Source organism: Triticum aestivum, chromosome 4B (assembly GCF_018294505.1).
Source record: "Triticum aestivum cultivar Chinese Spring chromosome 4B, IWGSC CS RefSeq v2.1, whole genome shotgun sequence".
Lineage (NCBI taxonomy): Eukaryota > Viridiplantae > Streptophyta > Magnoliopsida > Poales > Poaceae > Triticum > Triticum aestivum.
In genome coordinates this window covers 364,816,633-364,833,373 of record NC_057804.1, presented here as the reverse complement: position 1 = coordinate 364,833,373, position 16,741 = coordinate 364,816,633, and positions in this window count along the sequence as shown.

The following is a 16,741-nucleotide window of genomic DNA, read 5'->3' as shown; positions in this document are numbered from 1 at the left end:
GACTATCACGAGTGTTCCCAATCAAGTTCAGGCACAACCTGCCTTGAGGTAGGGCCTCGGGAGTCCCGCGCTGGCTCACGGGTGCCCAAACACACCTCCTCTAGCCCTGCCGTGCAAGCCACATGTCAGGGCGAGGCTGTACACGCCCTGGGGGCTCTCCTCAGAGGGAGCCCCCACCCACGTACTAGTGGAAGCAGATGCTCCGCGTTGGCAGTCGACACGGTCGAGGAGCGGCTATGCCCGTGCAAGAGTGGAAGCGCCATGCTCCGCGCTGGTGATAAACAACTGAGGGTAGCCTCACGGCTGCTACAACCTCAGGTGAGCCACCGGGCTCAATGCTTAGCCTCACCGCGTTGCTTTCCCTTGGGAGATTAGCGCGAGGTGGCTGGGCATGGGGGCTACGCTCTGGTCACGCCTAGCGTATGCCACCTCGCCAGGTCCCACGGACCTGGTATTCGCGCACCCCTCCCGAGTGAAAGCCCGACGAGGGAAGGTATGATGGTCTGTTCGTATGTCAAGGGGATTCCTGAGCATCACGATTCAGGAGCCTAACCGGTCATGTAGACCCTCACCCCTTGGCCTTGTCGTGGTCATCCGGACGACCCAACGGCGGCTGAGGTATGCACTGGGCCGGGCCCTGCCGACACAGAACGCCAAGACCTACTCCCGTATCCCTCTCCGTAGGGCTATTTGTACGTCAAGGGGACTGTCGGCGTCCTGGATATGGGGGTATATAGCCCTGCTTGCCTGCGGCCCACCACGTGGCTCCATCGACGGCCTGGTACGACCCATCTTCAACATCAGCAACTCAAGACCCTCGCGAGGGGCCAAGCCTCGTGAGGCGGATGATGCCAAGACCCCCGAGGGGATTGGCCTCCCCAGGCTGGCTCCCGAGGGGCGGAGAGTTCTATGCAAGGTTCACCTCACGAGGCTCAGCTGATGTGAGCCATGACGACCAAGGTCAGGCGGGCGCCAAGAGGGCGCAAAGCGCAGGTTTCATCTTTGGTGCAAAAGAAGGCAAGCCACATGCGGGGAGTCCCGAGGAATCAGCCAAAGGTTTCCATTCTGGTGCAACGAGACCAAGACAGCCAGGATGGCAGTACGGAGGTCATCGACGAGTCCACCGCAGCGTCACGACCAGAGGCTTTTCGCAGGAGAAGACTACTTTTGTCAGGATAAGTTGTACTACTTGTATCCTTTCATATCCGGCCGTTGTGGGATCCCTTACCGCCAACATTTGGGAAGAGGACCAATGCCACTGTAAATAGGACTAGCCAACACCATAGAGGCAAGACAAGTCGAACTAGCTCACACCACACCATCTCAAGAACACCCCACCTCCTGAGGCTAGTTCATCCACTATACTAGTTCATCCTCAGCCCTCCAAGGCAATCCACCAGGATAAACTGATGTGTCTCTTTGTCTCTTTGAGCTTGACGCACTAGGCTTAGGAGGATCGCGAGTAGGCAGGCTGGGTAGGTTGAGATCTCCGCACGCACCCCCGAGTTCTAACCTCTCAAGGGTTTGCCAGGTAGGGTGCATCGGATCTTCTCTTCCGCCGATCGATCCACCGCCACTCCGACACCTCCATGGACGACGCACGCTGGGCTCGCACCGAGCGTCGGGCCGCAGTCGCCGCCCGCGTCGCTTAGACGATGCTAAGTCTTGAGCTTGCATTGGTTTTCCTTGGAGAGGAAAGGGTGATGCATCAAAGTAGCGTAAGTATTTCCCTTTGTTTTTGAGAACCAAGGTATCAATCCAGTAGGAGGCTCCTCAAAAGTCCCACACACATACACAAACAAAGAAGAACCTCGCAACCAACGCAATAAAGGGGTTGTTAATCCCTTCACGGCCACTTGCGAAAGTGAGATCTGATAGAGATAATTTGATAAGATAAATATTTTTGGTATTTTTATGATATAGATTGGAAAAGTAAAGATGCAAATAAAAGATAGATGAAAACTTATATGATAAAAAATAGACCTGGGGGCCATATGTTTCACTAGTGGCTTCTCTCAAGATAGCATAAGTATTACGGTGGGTGAACAAATTACTGTCGAGCAATTTATAGAAAAGCGCATAGTTATGAGATTATCTAGGCATGATCATGTATATAGGCATCATGTCCGTGACAAGTAGACCAAAACGATTCTGCATCTACTACTATTACTCCACATATCGACCGACTCCTGCCTGCATCTAGAGTATTAAGGTCATGAAGAACAAAGTAACGCATTAAGAAAGATGACATGATCTAGGGGGATAGATTCATGCAATATGATATAAACCCCATATTTTTATCCTCGATGGCAACAATACAATACGTGCCTTGCTGCCCCTGCTGTCACTGGGAAAGGACACCGCAAGATTGAACCCAAAGCTAAGCACTTCTCCCATTGCAAGAAAGATCAATCTAGTAGGCCAAACCAAACTGATAATTCGAAGAGACTTGCAAAGATAACTTAATCACACATAAAAGAATTCATAGGAGATTCAAATACTTCTCGTAGATAAACTTGATCATAAACCCACAATTCATCGGATATCGACAAACACACCGCAAAAAGAGTTACATCGAATAGATCTCCAAGAAGATCGAGGAGAACTTTGTATTGAGATTCAAAGAGAGAGAAGAAGCCATCTAGCTAATAACTATGGACCCAAAGGTCTGTGGTAAACTACTCACAACTCATCGGAGGGGCCTTGGAGATGATGTAGAGGCCCTCCATGGTCGATTCCCCCTCCGGCGAAGCACCGGCGAAGGATCCAAGATGGGATCTCGCGGATACAGAATGTTGCGGCGGTGGAAATAGTTTTTCGTGGTGCTCCTGGATGTTTTCGGGGTACGTGGGTATATATAGGAGGAAGAAGTAGGTCGGTGGACGCTCGAGGGGCCCACAAGGGTGGGGGGCGCACCGGGCACCCTCGTGGCCGCCTCGTCTGTTGCTTGACTTCCACTCCAAGTCCCTTGGATTCCATTTGTTCCAAAAATATTGCTCCCGAAGGTTTCATTCCATTTGGACTCCGTTTGATATCCCTTTTCTTCGAAAAACTGAAATAGGCAAAAAAAACAGCAATTCAGGTTGGGCCTCCGGTTAGTAGGTTAGTCCCAAAAATGATATAAAAGTGTAAAGTAAAGCCCATAAACATCCAAAATGGGTAATATAATAGCATGGAACAATCAAAAATTATAGATACGTTGGAGATGTATCAAGCATCCCCAAGCTTTATTCCTGCTCGTCCTCGAGTTGGTAAATGATAAAAATAGAATTTTTGATGTGGAATGCTAGCTAGCATAATTCTCAATTTAATTTTCTTTATCATGGCATGAATGTTCAGATCCAAATGATTCAAAATAAAAGTCATATTGGCATAAGAAATAGTAATACTTCAAGCATACTAATCAAAGCAATCATGTCTTCTCAAAATAACATGGCTAAAGAAAGTTCATCCCTACAAAATCATATAGTTTGGTCATGCTCCATTTTTGTCACATAAGAATGCTCTCATCTTGCACACCCCCGATGACAAGCCAAGCAATTGTTTCATACTTTAGTAATCTAAAGCTTTTTTCAACTTTCACGCAATACATGAGCGTGAGCCATGGATATAGCACTATGGGTGGAATAGAATATGATGATGGAGGTTGTGTGGAGAAGACAAAAAAGAAGAAAGTCTCATGTTAACAAGGCTAATCAACGGGATATGGAGATGCCCATCAATTGATGTCAACATGAGGAGTAGGGATTGCCATGCAACAGATGCACTAGAGCTATAAATGTATGAAAGATCAACAAAAGAAACTAGTGGGTGTGCATCCAACTTGCTTGCTCACGAAGACCTAGGGCATTTTGAGGAAGCCCATCGTAGGAATATACAAGCCAAGTTCTATAGTGAAAAATTCCCACTAGTATATGAAAGTGACAACAAAAGAGACTCTCTATATGAAGAACATGGTGCTACTTTGAAGCATAAGTGTGGAAAAAGATAGTAGCATTGTCCCCCTTTTTGGGCCTTTTTTTATTTGGCCTTTCTTTTTTTTGTTTGGGACAATGCTCTAATAATGATGATCATCACACTTCTATTTATTTACAACTCATGAGTTACAACTCAAAACTAGAACAAGATATGACTCTATATGAATGCCTCCAGCGGTGTACCGGGATGGCAATGAATCAAGAGTGACATGTATGAAAAATTATGAAGGTGGCTTTTCCATAATAGATGTCAACTACATGACCATGCAAGGTAATATGACAATGATGATGCGTGTCATGATGAACGGAACGGTGGAAAGTTGCATGGCAATATTATCTCGGAATGGCTATGGAAATGCCATAATAGGTAGGTATGGTGGCTGTTTTGAGGAAGATATACGGAGGTTTATGTGTGATAGAGCGTATCGTATCACGGGGTTTGTATGCACCGGCGAAGTTTGCACCAACTCTCAAGGTGAGAAAGAGCAATGCACGGTACCGAAGAGGCTAGCAATGATGAAAAGATAAAAGTGCGTATAATCAATGGACTCAACATTAGTCATAAAGAACTCATATACTTATTGCAAAAATCTACAAGTCATCAAAAACCAAGCACTACGCGCATGCTCCTAGGGGGATAGATTGGTAGGAAAAGACCATCGCTCGTCCCCGACCGCCACTCATAAGGATGACAATCTAAGAACACCTCATATTTCAAATTTGTTACACAACGGTTACCATACGTGCATGATATGGGACTTGCCAACTTCAAAAAAGCATTATTTAAATTCACAATTACCCAACTAGCATGACTCTAATATCACCACCTCCATATCTCAAAACAATTATCAAATATTAAATTGATCATAGCATCCAATTCACTTCCTATGATAGTTTTTATTATACCCAACTTGGATGCTCATCATTCTAGGACCAATTTTATAACCATAGCAAATACCATGCTGTTCTAAAAGACTCTCAAAATAATATAAGTGAAGCATGAGAGATTAACAATTTCTACAAAATTAAGCCACCGCCGTGCTCTAAAAAGTATAAGTGAAGCACTAGAGCAAAAACTATCTAGCTCGGAAGATATAAGTGAAGCACATAGAGTATTCTAATAAATTACAATCAAGTGGGTTTCTCCCAAAAGGTGTGTACAGCAAGGATGATTGTGGTAATCTAAAAAGCAAAGACTCATATCGTACAAGACGCTCCAAGCAAAACACATATCATGTGGCGAATAAAAATATAGGTCCAAGTAAAGTTAACGATAGACGAAGACGAAAGAGGGGATGCCTTCCAGGGCATCCCAAGCTTAGGCTTTTGGTTATCCTTGAATATATTGGGGTGCCATGGGCATCCCCAAGCTTAGACTCTTGCCACTCCTTATTCCATAGTCCATCAAATCTTTACCCAAAAGTTGAAAACTTCACAACACAAAACTCAACAGGAAATCTCATAAGCTCCGTTAGTGCAAGAAAGAAAAACCACCACATAAGGTACTGTAATGAACTAATTATTTATTTATATTGGTGTTAAAACTACTGTATTACAACTTCTCTATGCTTCATACCCACCGATACTAGCCATAGATGCATCAAAATAAGCAAACAACACACGAAAAACAGAACGTGTCAAAAACAGAACAGTCTGTAGCAATCTGTAACTTTCGAATACTTCTGGAACTCTAAAAATCCTACCAAAATAGGAAGTCCTGGGAAATCTGTCTATTGATTTACAGCAAAAAGAATCAACACAAAATCACGTTTCTGTGAATTACTAAACTTATTTTTGTGCATGCAAAGTTTCTGTTTTTCAGCAGAATCAAAGTAACTATCACCGTAGGTTATCCTATAGGTTCTACTTGGCACAAACACTAATTAAAACATGAAAACACATCTAAACAGAAGCTATATGAAATATTTATTACTAAACAGAAGAAAAAAGCAAGAAACAAAAATAAATTGGGTTGCCTCCCAACTAGCGCTATCGTTTAACGCCCCTAGCTAGGCATAAAAGCGAGGATAGATCTAAGTAGTGCCATCTTTGGCACTCAATTCATAAGCGCATGATAGATTCATAAGGTAATTTAACTTTCTTTATTTGAAAGTTTTCCATGCCTTTCCTTAATGGAAATTGGAATCTAATATTCCCTTCCTTCATATAAATAATTGCACGAATCGTTCTAAGAAAAGGTCTACCAAGAATAATAGGACATGACAGATTGCAATCTATATCAAGAACGATAAAATCTACGGGCACATAATTCCTATTTGCAAAAATAAGAACATCATTGATCGTTCCCATAGGTTTCTTAATGGTGGAATCTGCAAGGTGCAAATTTAAAGAGCAATCATCAAGATCATGGAAACCTAACACATCACATAAAGTTTTCAGAATCATGGAAATACTAGCACCCAAATCACACAAAGCATAGCATTCATGATCTTTAATTTCAATCTTTATAGTAGGTTCCCACTCATCATAAAGTTTTCTAGGTATAGAAACTTCCAATTCAAGTTTTTCCTCATAAGATTGCATCAAGGCATCAACAATATGTTTTGTAAAAGCTTTATTTTGACTATAGGCACGAGGAGAATTCAACACGGATTGCAACAAGGAAATACAATCTACTAAAGAAAAATTATCATAATTAAATTCCTTGAAATCCAAGATAGTGGGTTCAACGCTATTTAAAGTCTTGACCTCTCCAATCCCACTTTTACCAAATTTAGCATCAAGATCTAAAAACTCCGAATCAATGGGACGCATTTTAACTAAAGTTGACTCATCTCCAGTCCCATCATTATTAAGATTCATATTCCAAAACAAAGATTTAATAGGGAACACATCAATAACTTTTAGATCTTCATCATTATTTCCATGGAAACTAGAAGAACACGCTTTTACAAAGCTATCTTTCTTAGCAGGCAACCTAGCGGTTCTTTCTTTGCACTCATCAATGGAAATTCTCATAGCTTTGAGAGACTCATTGATATCATGCTTAGGAGGAGTAGATCTAAGTTTCAAAGAATCAACCTCAAGCGAAAGCCTATCAACGTTCCTAGCCAAATCATCAACTTTAAGCAAATTTTTTTCAAGCAAAGCATTAAAATTCTTTTGAGAGATCATAAATTCTTTAACACTATTCTCAAAATCAGAGGGCATATTATTAAAATTTCCATAAGAATTATTGTAGGAATTTCTATAATTATTAGAGGAATTACTCTGGAACAGTCTAGGATTAAAGTTTCCTCTATAAGCATTGTTACCAAAATTATTCCTACCAACAAAATTCACACCCATAGATTCATTATTATTCTCAATCAAAGTAGACAAAGGCATATCATTAGGATCAATAGGAGCACTCTTAGTAGCAAACAATTTCATAAGTTCACCCATCTTTCCACTCAAAACATTAATTTCTTCTATAACATGCACTTCTTTACTAGTAGATCTTTCGGTGTGCCATTGAGAATAATTAGCCATAATGTTATCAAGGAGTTTAGTAGCTTCTCCTAAAGTGATTTCCATAAAAGTGCCCCCCGTGGCCGAATCTAAAAGATTTCTAGAAGCAAAATTCAATCCGGCATAAATTTTTTGTATGATGATCCATAAGTTCAAACAATGAGTAGGTCAATTGCGAATCATTAATTTCATTCTTTCCCAAGATTGGGCAACATGCTCATGATCAAGTTGTTTAAAATTCATAATATCATTCCTAAGAGAGATGATCTTAGCGGGAGGAAAATACTTAGAGATAAAAGCATCTTTGCACTTATTCCATGAATCAATACTATTCTTAGGCAAAGACGAAAACCAAGTTTTAGCACGATCTCTAAGTGAAAACAGAAATAACTTCAATTTAACAATATCATTATCCGTATCTTTCTTCTTTTGCATATCACACAAATCAACAAAGTTGTTTAGATGAGTAGCGTCATCTTCACTAGGAAGGCCGGAGAATTGATCTTTCATAACAAGATTCAGCAAAGCAGCATTGATTTCACAAGACTCAACATCATTAAGAGGAGCAATCAGAGTGCTAAGGAAATCATTATTATTGGTATTGGAAAAATCACACTATTTGGTATTATCCTACACCATCGTGACAAGCAATCCAACACACAAGCAAACAAAAAGGCAAATGAAAGAGAGAGGAGATTGGGAAAGAGAAGGCGAATAAAACGGCAAGGGTGAAGTGGGGGAGAGGAAAACGAGAGACAAATGGCAAATAATGTAATGCGAGGGAGATGAGTTTGTGATGGGTACTTGGTATGTCTTGACTTGAGCGAAGACCTCCCCGGCAATGGCGCCAGAAATCCTTCTTGCTACGTCTTGAGCTTGCATTGGTTTTCCTTGAAGAGGAAAGGGTGATGCAGCAAAGTAGCGTAAGTATTTCCCTTAGTTTTTGAGAACCAAGGTTTCAATCCAGCAGGAGGCTCCTCAAAAGTCCCATGCACCTACACAAACAAACAAGAACCTCGCAACCAATGCAATAAAGGGGTTGTCAATCCCTTCACCGCCACTTGCAGAAGTGAGATCTGATAGAGATAATATGATAAGATAAATATTTTTGGTATTTCTATGATATATATTGGAAAAGTAAAGATGCAAATAAAAGATAGATGAAAACTTATATGATAAAAGATAAACCCGGGGGCCATAGGTTTCACTAGTGTCTTCTCTCAAGATAGCATAAGTATTATGGTGGGTGAACAAATTACTGTCGAGCAATTGATAGAAAAGCGCATGGTTATGAGATTATCTAGGCATGATCATGTATATAGGCATCACGTCCGTGACAAGTAGACCGAAACGATTCTGCATCTACTAATATTACTCCACAAATCGACCGACTCATGCCTGCATCTAGAGTATTAAGTCAATGAAGAACAGAGTAACGCATTAAGAAAGATGACATGATGTAGAGGGATAAATTCATGCAATATGATATAAACCCCATATTTTTATCCTCGATGGAAACAATACAATATGTGCCTTGCTGCCCCTGTTGTCACTGGGAAAGGACACCGCAAGATTGAACCCAAAGCTAAGCACTTCTCCCATTGCAAGAAAGATCAATCTAGTAGGCCAAACCAAACTGATAATTCGAAGAGACTTGCAAAGATAACTTAATCACACATAAAATAATTTAGAGGAGATTCAAATACTTCTCATAGATAAACTTGAACATAAACCCACAATTCATCGGATCTTAACAAATATACCACAAAAAGAGTTACATCAAATAGATCTCCAAGAAGATCGAGGAGAACTTTGTATTGAGATTCAAAGAGAGAGAAGAAGACATCTAGCTAATAACCATGGACCCAAAGGTCTATGGTAAACTACTCACAACTCATCGGAGAGGCCTTGGAGATGATGTAGAGGCCCTCCATGGTTGATTCCCCCTCCGGCGGAGCGCCGGCGAAGGCTCCAAGATGGGATTTCGCGGATATAGAAGGTTTGCGATGATGGAAATAGTTTTCCGTGATGCTCCTGGATGTTTTCTGGGTACGCGGGTATATATAGGAGGAAGAAGTAGGTAGGTGGATGCTCGAGGGGCCCACAAGAGTGGGGGCGCGCCCACCCCCAAGGGGCATGACGGGCACCCTCGTGGCCGCCTCGTCTGTTGCTTGACTTCCACTCCAAGTCCCCTGGATTCCGTTTGTTCCAAAAAGATCGCTCCCAAAGGTTTCATTCCGTTTGTACTCGGTTTGATATTCCTTTTCTTCGAAACACTGAAATAGGCAAAAAAATAGCAATTCGGGTTGGGCCTCCGATTAGTAGGTTAGTCCCAAGAATGATATAAAAGTGTAAAGTAAAGCCCATAAACATCCTAAACGGGTAGCATGGAACAATCAAATTTATAGATACGTTGGAGATGTATCAAACGGCTCCGGCGGGTGATGGCTGTGCCTGTCGTGCTCCGTCTCGAGTGGCCAACGCCGCCACGGGCCCTGCCGAACATGAGCAGCAAGCTTCATAGTTGCACCCGTCAGTGCGCCATGATGGGCGCACCGCTACTCCGTCATTGACCGCAGCAGCTTCGTCATCCCATGCGCGACGCGGCCAGGCGGATGTGCATGCCGCTCTGCTCATGGCGCGGGAGCTCCTTCGATACCGCCCCATTGGTGACCTCTACGAGGAGTGGCTCGAGCGGATCGCTGAGATCGTCAGCATTGCGCACGGGGGCTCCGCCGAGCCAGCTCGCTCGCTGCCTCAGCAACCGCCTGCAGCGGGCGACATGGCGCATGGGACTCCTCCACCACCTCCGGCCAAGGACTTCATCATCGAGCCAAAGCGTGTGGCTCCACGGCACGACCTGCCGTGCACTGCGCCAGCTCGGGAGGACGTGAGCTGCCAGGTGGTGCAATAACCCCAGGGAGAAGCGCGCGTGCTTCCGGCACCCGAGCACCAGGCCCGCGTACCACCGCAGGAGGTGGCGGTGAGCGTGCACCAAGACCAGTTTCTGCCCCTCAAAAACCTCTGGTGGCCACGGTAGGATGCTGCGCATTCTCTCCGAAGCTCCGCAACATCGTCTGGCCAAGCAAGTTCAAGCCTGTCCTGCCTCCATGCTACGACGGCACCGCCGACCCCGCCAAGTTCCTGCAGCTCTATGAGCTGAGCATCGAGGCGGCCAACGGCGACGAGAAGATCATGGCGAACTGGTTACTGATGGCCCACAAGGAAGGCACACGTTCTTGGCTCCTGAACCTGACCGAGGGGTCGGTTTCTTCCTGGGAGGAGATGCGCAGCCGCTTCATCGCCAACTTCAAAGGCACTCGCGACCGTCTGCTGGCTGCGGGTGACCTGCGTCGCATCAAGCAACAACCTCGAGATACCCTGCAGAAGTATATCCAGTGCTTCAACAATGTTCACCTCAAGATCCCCAAGGTCTCAAACGAGGCCATCATCTCAGTGTTCACTGATGGCGTCCACGATGTCAAGATGCAGGAGGAGCTCTCCATCCACGAGGATCTTTGCACCGCTCTAGAGATGTTCAACTTGGCGAGCAGGTGCGCAAGGGCTGACGAGGGACGCCTCTCCCTCCTCGAGCTCCCCAATGCTGATCCAGAAGACAAGAAGACTAAGACCAAGGATGTGAAGCATAAGGGGCCAACCATGCTTGCGGCCGAGCCAGAGACGAAGCTTGGCTGCGACCACCCCAAGTCATCCAAGAGCAACTGGCCGTTCTGCGTCTTCCACAACGTTCACAGCCACAACACCAATGACTGCCAGGAGCTCAGGGCCCTCCGTGACGGGCGCCTCGGTCGAAGCCCTGAGCGCAATTATCGAGGCTATGGTCGTGGGGGCGGCCGAGGAGGAGGACGCTGGGATGGACGTGACCATCGTCAGGAGTGGCGTGACCAGCCTCATGAGGAGCGCTGGCAGGGCCAGCCTCACGAGGGCGCCTGGAGAGAGCAGCCTCGTGAGGAGCGCCCTCAGGGCAATGCAACTCTGCCTCCTCTTCCTCCACCGCCAAGAAGGAACGAGGATCACCACCAGGATGAGGGGGCTGTGGGCTTCCAGGAGCCTCGAGCCATCACTTGCATCTTGGGTGGCCCACAAGCCCCGGCTTCCCACCGCATCTTCAAGCAGTTCGCGCATGAGGTGAATGCAGTGCTCCCCAAGCCCGAAGCAACTCGCCCTCTCAGGTGGTCCAAGTGCGCCATCACCTTCAACTCCTTCGACTAGCTCAAGTGCGCAGCCACCACTGGTGTGCTCCCCATGCTCTGCTCCCCCTTCATCAACAATGTGGTCGTCACCAAGAATCTCATTGATGGCGAAGCAGGGCTCAATGTTCTGTCTGTTCAGATGTTCGACAGGCTCCAAGTGCCATACTGCCAGCTTCACCCAAGCAAGCCATTTTTAGGAGTGAGCGACGGTTCTACGCACCAAATAGGGCAGGTTCGCCTCCCTGTCACCTTCTGCGAGCGCAACAACTAACACATTGAGCTCATCGACTTCGACGTCACCGACATCCACCTACCCTATAACGCCATCCTAGGGTACCCAACACTAGCCACGTTCATGGTAGCTATGCACCATGGCTACAACATCCTCAAGATGCTAGGAAGCGGTGGCGTCATCATGGTCGCGTGCCAAGAGAAGGATGCGGTGTGCTCCCTCAAGCGCGCCTTCCAGGACGTAGCGGTCAAGAACCCTGAAGACGAGGACGACGCCCTCCCTCATGAGGTCGCCCCCAAGACGAAGAAGTTGCAGCTGGGACAGGGGTCTCGTGAAGGAGCATCACTCGAGGATGTCACACTGAGCCTCGCGTCTCCGGATGCGGCACCTTCACCCATCGCATAGGAAGGTGCGCCCGGCGCCCCTCTCGAGCTGGGCTCAGGGGCTCTCCACAGGAGGGCCTCAGACCTAGCCAGGGTCACGAGGGAGGCGCTCTTTAGAGCATGCTTACCAAGTGAAGGCAGCAAGCGTGAGGCACCAAGCGTTCAGGAGTTCATCAGCGAGGCAATCGAGGAGATTCAAGAAGAAAGGGTTCTTCAAGGCGATCGTCGCCTGCCACGCGGAGCAACTCACTGCCCTGGCGAGGGTAGGGAGTTCCGCATCTGCATCGACATCCCTGGGCTCAACAGGGCTGCATCTTGGCAGCTCATGTGGTCGTCTCGTGTCGGCCGATGCGAGGGTCCACCTCATAGCTACGTCCACATGCCCTTCGGCCTGCCGGGCGCGGCTGAAGCGTTCCAGTGCTGCATGAAGGACACCCTGGCGGCTTGCGTGGCAAGGCATCAGGCGATCCTGGCGGAGATGGAGGAGCACCTTCATGAGCCACCCGGGCCCTCTGAGCCTCCCGAGGCTTGGCACCCGAGCGGCTCGTGAGGATCGACTCTAGTGATGCGCGTTTTTTGGCTACTTCAACACCTCTTCAGCGACATTACCAGGTGATATCTCTCTAGTTCGTCCAGTCTGGGGGCGCCCCTCGGGTTGCATCATCCCCAAGCCTGTGGATCCGGCCCTGTCGCATGTATCGTTTTGCATTCACCAGGACGATCTAACCATTTCTGTGAGTTTATCTATGATTGTCACCCTACGACCACCACCTCACGGCCCCCAGTGTGTTCGCTGGCTTGTACCTCTCCCGTATCGCTACATGAAAACTTACATCGGCACAATGCTTGTGCTTGGGACCGTCCCAGCAACACTGACAAACCCGGGGATCGAGCTCTAGTTCGCGACCCGCCTCGTGCACACCACCTCACCAGGTCCTTGGTGCCTCTGTCCTATCCCCTGGCATGCAGGCCCGCTCGATAGGGGCTCTCGGTCTTTCCTGTCATCTAACCTGCAGGTTCACTTGGCAGTGGGCCACGGGTCGGCTTGGACGACCACCATCTGGCCTCGCGAGTCGCTTGCGCGTTAAAGGGGGCTGATACGTCCATTTTGCATCATACTTTTATATCGATATTTATTGCATTATGGGAAGTTACTACACATTATGTCACAATACTTATGGCTATATTCTCTTATTTTACAAGGTTTACATGAAGAGGGAGAATGCCGGTAGCTGGGATTCTGGGCTGGAAAAGGAGCAAATATTGGAGACCTATTCTGTGCAGCTCCAAAAGTCCTGAAACTCCACTAAAGTAATTTTAGGAATTAATAAAAAATATCCAGAGTAAGAAATACCTGAGGGGGGTCACCCACCACCCATGAGGGTAGGGGGCGTGCCCTACCCCCTGGGCGCGCCGCCTGCCTCGTGGGCCACCTGGCAGCCCTCCGGTGCCCATCTTCTGCTATATGATATCTTTTACCCTGGAAAAAATCATAAGCAAGCTTACGGGACGAAACTCCGCCGCCACGAGGCGGAACCTTGGCGGAACCAATCTAGGGCTCCGGCGGAGCTGTTCTGCCTGGAGTCCCTAGATATTACCTCTATTAAGATGCTTAAAGAAGTTATTTTTCCGAGGTTTGGAGTCCCTAGATATTTAATGACTGAGGGTGGTTCACATTTATTCATGGCGCTTTTTGTAAAATGCTTGCTAAGTATGATGTTAATCATAGAATTGCATCTCCTTATCACCCACAGTCTAGTGGTCAAGTAGAATTGAGCAATAGAGAGATCAAATTAATTTTGCAAAAGACTATTAATAGATCTAGAAAGAATTGGTCCAAGAAACTTGATGATGCATTATGGGCTTATAGAACTGCATATAAAAATCCTATGGGTATGTCTCCATATAAAATGGTTTATGGAAAAGCATGTCACTTACCTATCGAACTTGAACATAAGGCATATTGGGCTATCAAAGAGCTCAATTATGATTTCAAACATGCCGGTGAGAAGAGGTTATTTGACATTAGCTCACTAGATGAATGGAGAACCCAATCCTATGAGAATGCCTAGCTGTTTAAAGAAAAAGTTAAAAGATGGCATGACAAAAGGATACAAAAGCGTGAGTTTAATGTAGGTGAGATTATGTGTTGCTATACAACTCTCTTTTAAGATTTTTTGCAGGAAAGCTTCTCTCTAAATGGGAAGGCCCTTACGTTATCGAGGAGGTCTATCATTCCGGTGCCATACAAATCAACAACTTCGAAGGCACAAATCCAAAGGTGGTGAACGGACAAAGAATCAAACATTATATCTCAGGTAATCCCATAAATGTTGAAACTAATATTATTAAAACCGTAACCCCGGAGGAATACATAAGGGACACTTTCCGGAACGTTTCAGACTCCGAAAAGGAATAGGTATGTGGTACGGTAAGTAAACCGACTCCAAAACAATTCTAATAGAAAATTTTCTCCATTTTGGAATATTTAAGAAAATAGAAAAATAAGTAGTCCGGGAAGGACACGAGGGTGGAGGGCGCGCCCCCTGCCTTGTGGGCACCTTGTGTGCTCTCTGGACTCCATTTTCTTGCATGATACTTCTTTTGGTCGGTAAAATTCATTATATAATCTCCCAAAGGTTTTGACCATCGTATCACGCAAATATCCTGTGTCTTTGTTTCGAGCTATTTCTGTTGCAGATTTAGAGCAAGATGTCTTCTCAAGAGTCAGTCGGGAAGAGTCGGGTATCTCACCCGACGCCAGGTCCAGGAGTAAACAGCGATGCTTATCACTTTGGGCCATCAACGGAGGATGAGATGGAGGCCGACTTAAAAAGGATAGATGCCATGGAGGAGGATCAAGAAGTTACCTCCCATTTCCGAGCCGGATTCACGATGGGGGAACTACAGAGCTCAGCTATTCCAAATTCGGTCATCCCTTCCAATGTTAGATTTCTTTCTTATGAAACGATGAAAAAGAGTGTCACTTGTTCTCCAGCAGCTATGAAACATCCATGGGTGAAAGGAGCTCTAGCCGTCGTGGATAAGCTCCGTAAGGAAACAATGGATCTCAAGTAGCAAGTCAATAAGCTCAAGGAGGAGAATCGTATCTTAAGGGGCATCATTGCCAAGAACATCAGACCACCACTTCCGAAGAAGGAGACATAATCACATGGGTATGGGCACTCCCCTTGGCAACTGCCAAGCTTGGGGGAGGTGCCCTGGTATCGGATCACCATCACACTCCTATATTTACCATTTTACTTAGTTCGATCCTTTTGGTAATATCTTGACCAAGTAGAATAAAGTTTTGGCATGAATTAGTTTTGAGTTTTGTTGTATGATCCCTCTATGTAATCGAGTCCGTGAGCTATATATAATAAAGATTAGTGTTGAGTCAAGGGCTTTGCTATCTTGTTATGATCTTGAGCGAATAAAAGAATAAAAAGAAGTCAGGATATCATATTGATCTTATGGAGAGTAATGACTTCACACATAAAGAGTATGATGCATAAAAGTTGTTGAGAGTTGGCAAACATAGTTTTGGTCATCGTTGCAATTAATAGGAAGTAATAAAGAAAGAGAGGTTGCACATATGAATATACTATCTTGAACATGTTTTATGATTGTGAGCACTCATTAAAGTATGACATGGTAAAGAGTTGATGTTGGACAAGGAAGACAACATAATGGGTTATGTTTTCTCACATCTCAATTAAAGTATATTGTCATGGATCAGTCAAACATGTTGAGCTTGCCTTTCGCCCTCACGCTAGACAAATTCCTTGCACCAAGTAGAGATACTACTTGTGCTTCCAAATATCCTTAAACCAGTTTTGCCATGAGAGTCCACCATATCTACCTATGGATTGAGTAAGATCCTTCAAGTAAGTTGTCATGTTGCATGCAATAAAAATTGCTCTCTAAATATGTATGACTTATTAGTGTGGAGAAAATAAGCTTTATACGATCTTGTGATGTGGAAGTAATAAAAGCAATAGACTGCATAATAAAGGTTCATATCACAAGTGGCAATATAAAGTGACGTTCTTTTGCATTAAGATTTCGTGCATCCAACCATAAAAGCACATGACAACCTCTACTTCCCTCTGAGAAGGGCCTATCTTTTACATTATGCAAGAGTCAAGGTGATCTTCACCTTTCCCTTTTTCATTTTATCCTTTGGCAAGCACCTCATCTTGGAAAGATCCTGATATATATATATATATATATATATATATATATATATATATAATTGGATGTAAGTTAGCATGAACTATTATTGTTGATATTACCCTTGAGCTAAAAGGTTGGGAGGCAACACTATAACCCCTATCTTTCTCTGTGTCCGATTAAAACTCCATAACCATAAGTATTGCGTGAGTGTCAGCAATTGTGAATGACTAAATGATAGTTGAGTATGTGGACTTGCTGAAAAGCTCTTATATTGACTCTTTCCGATGT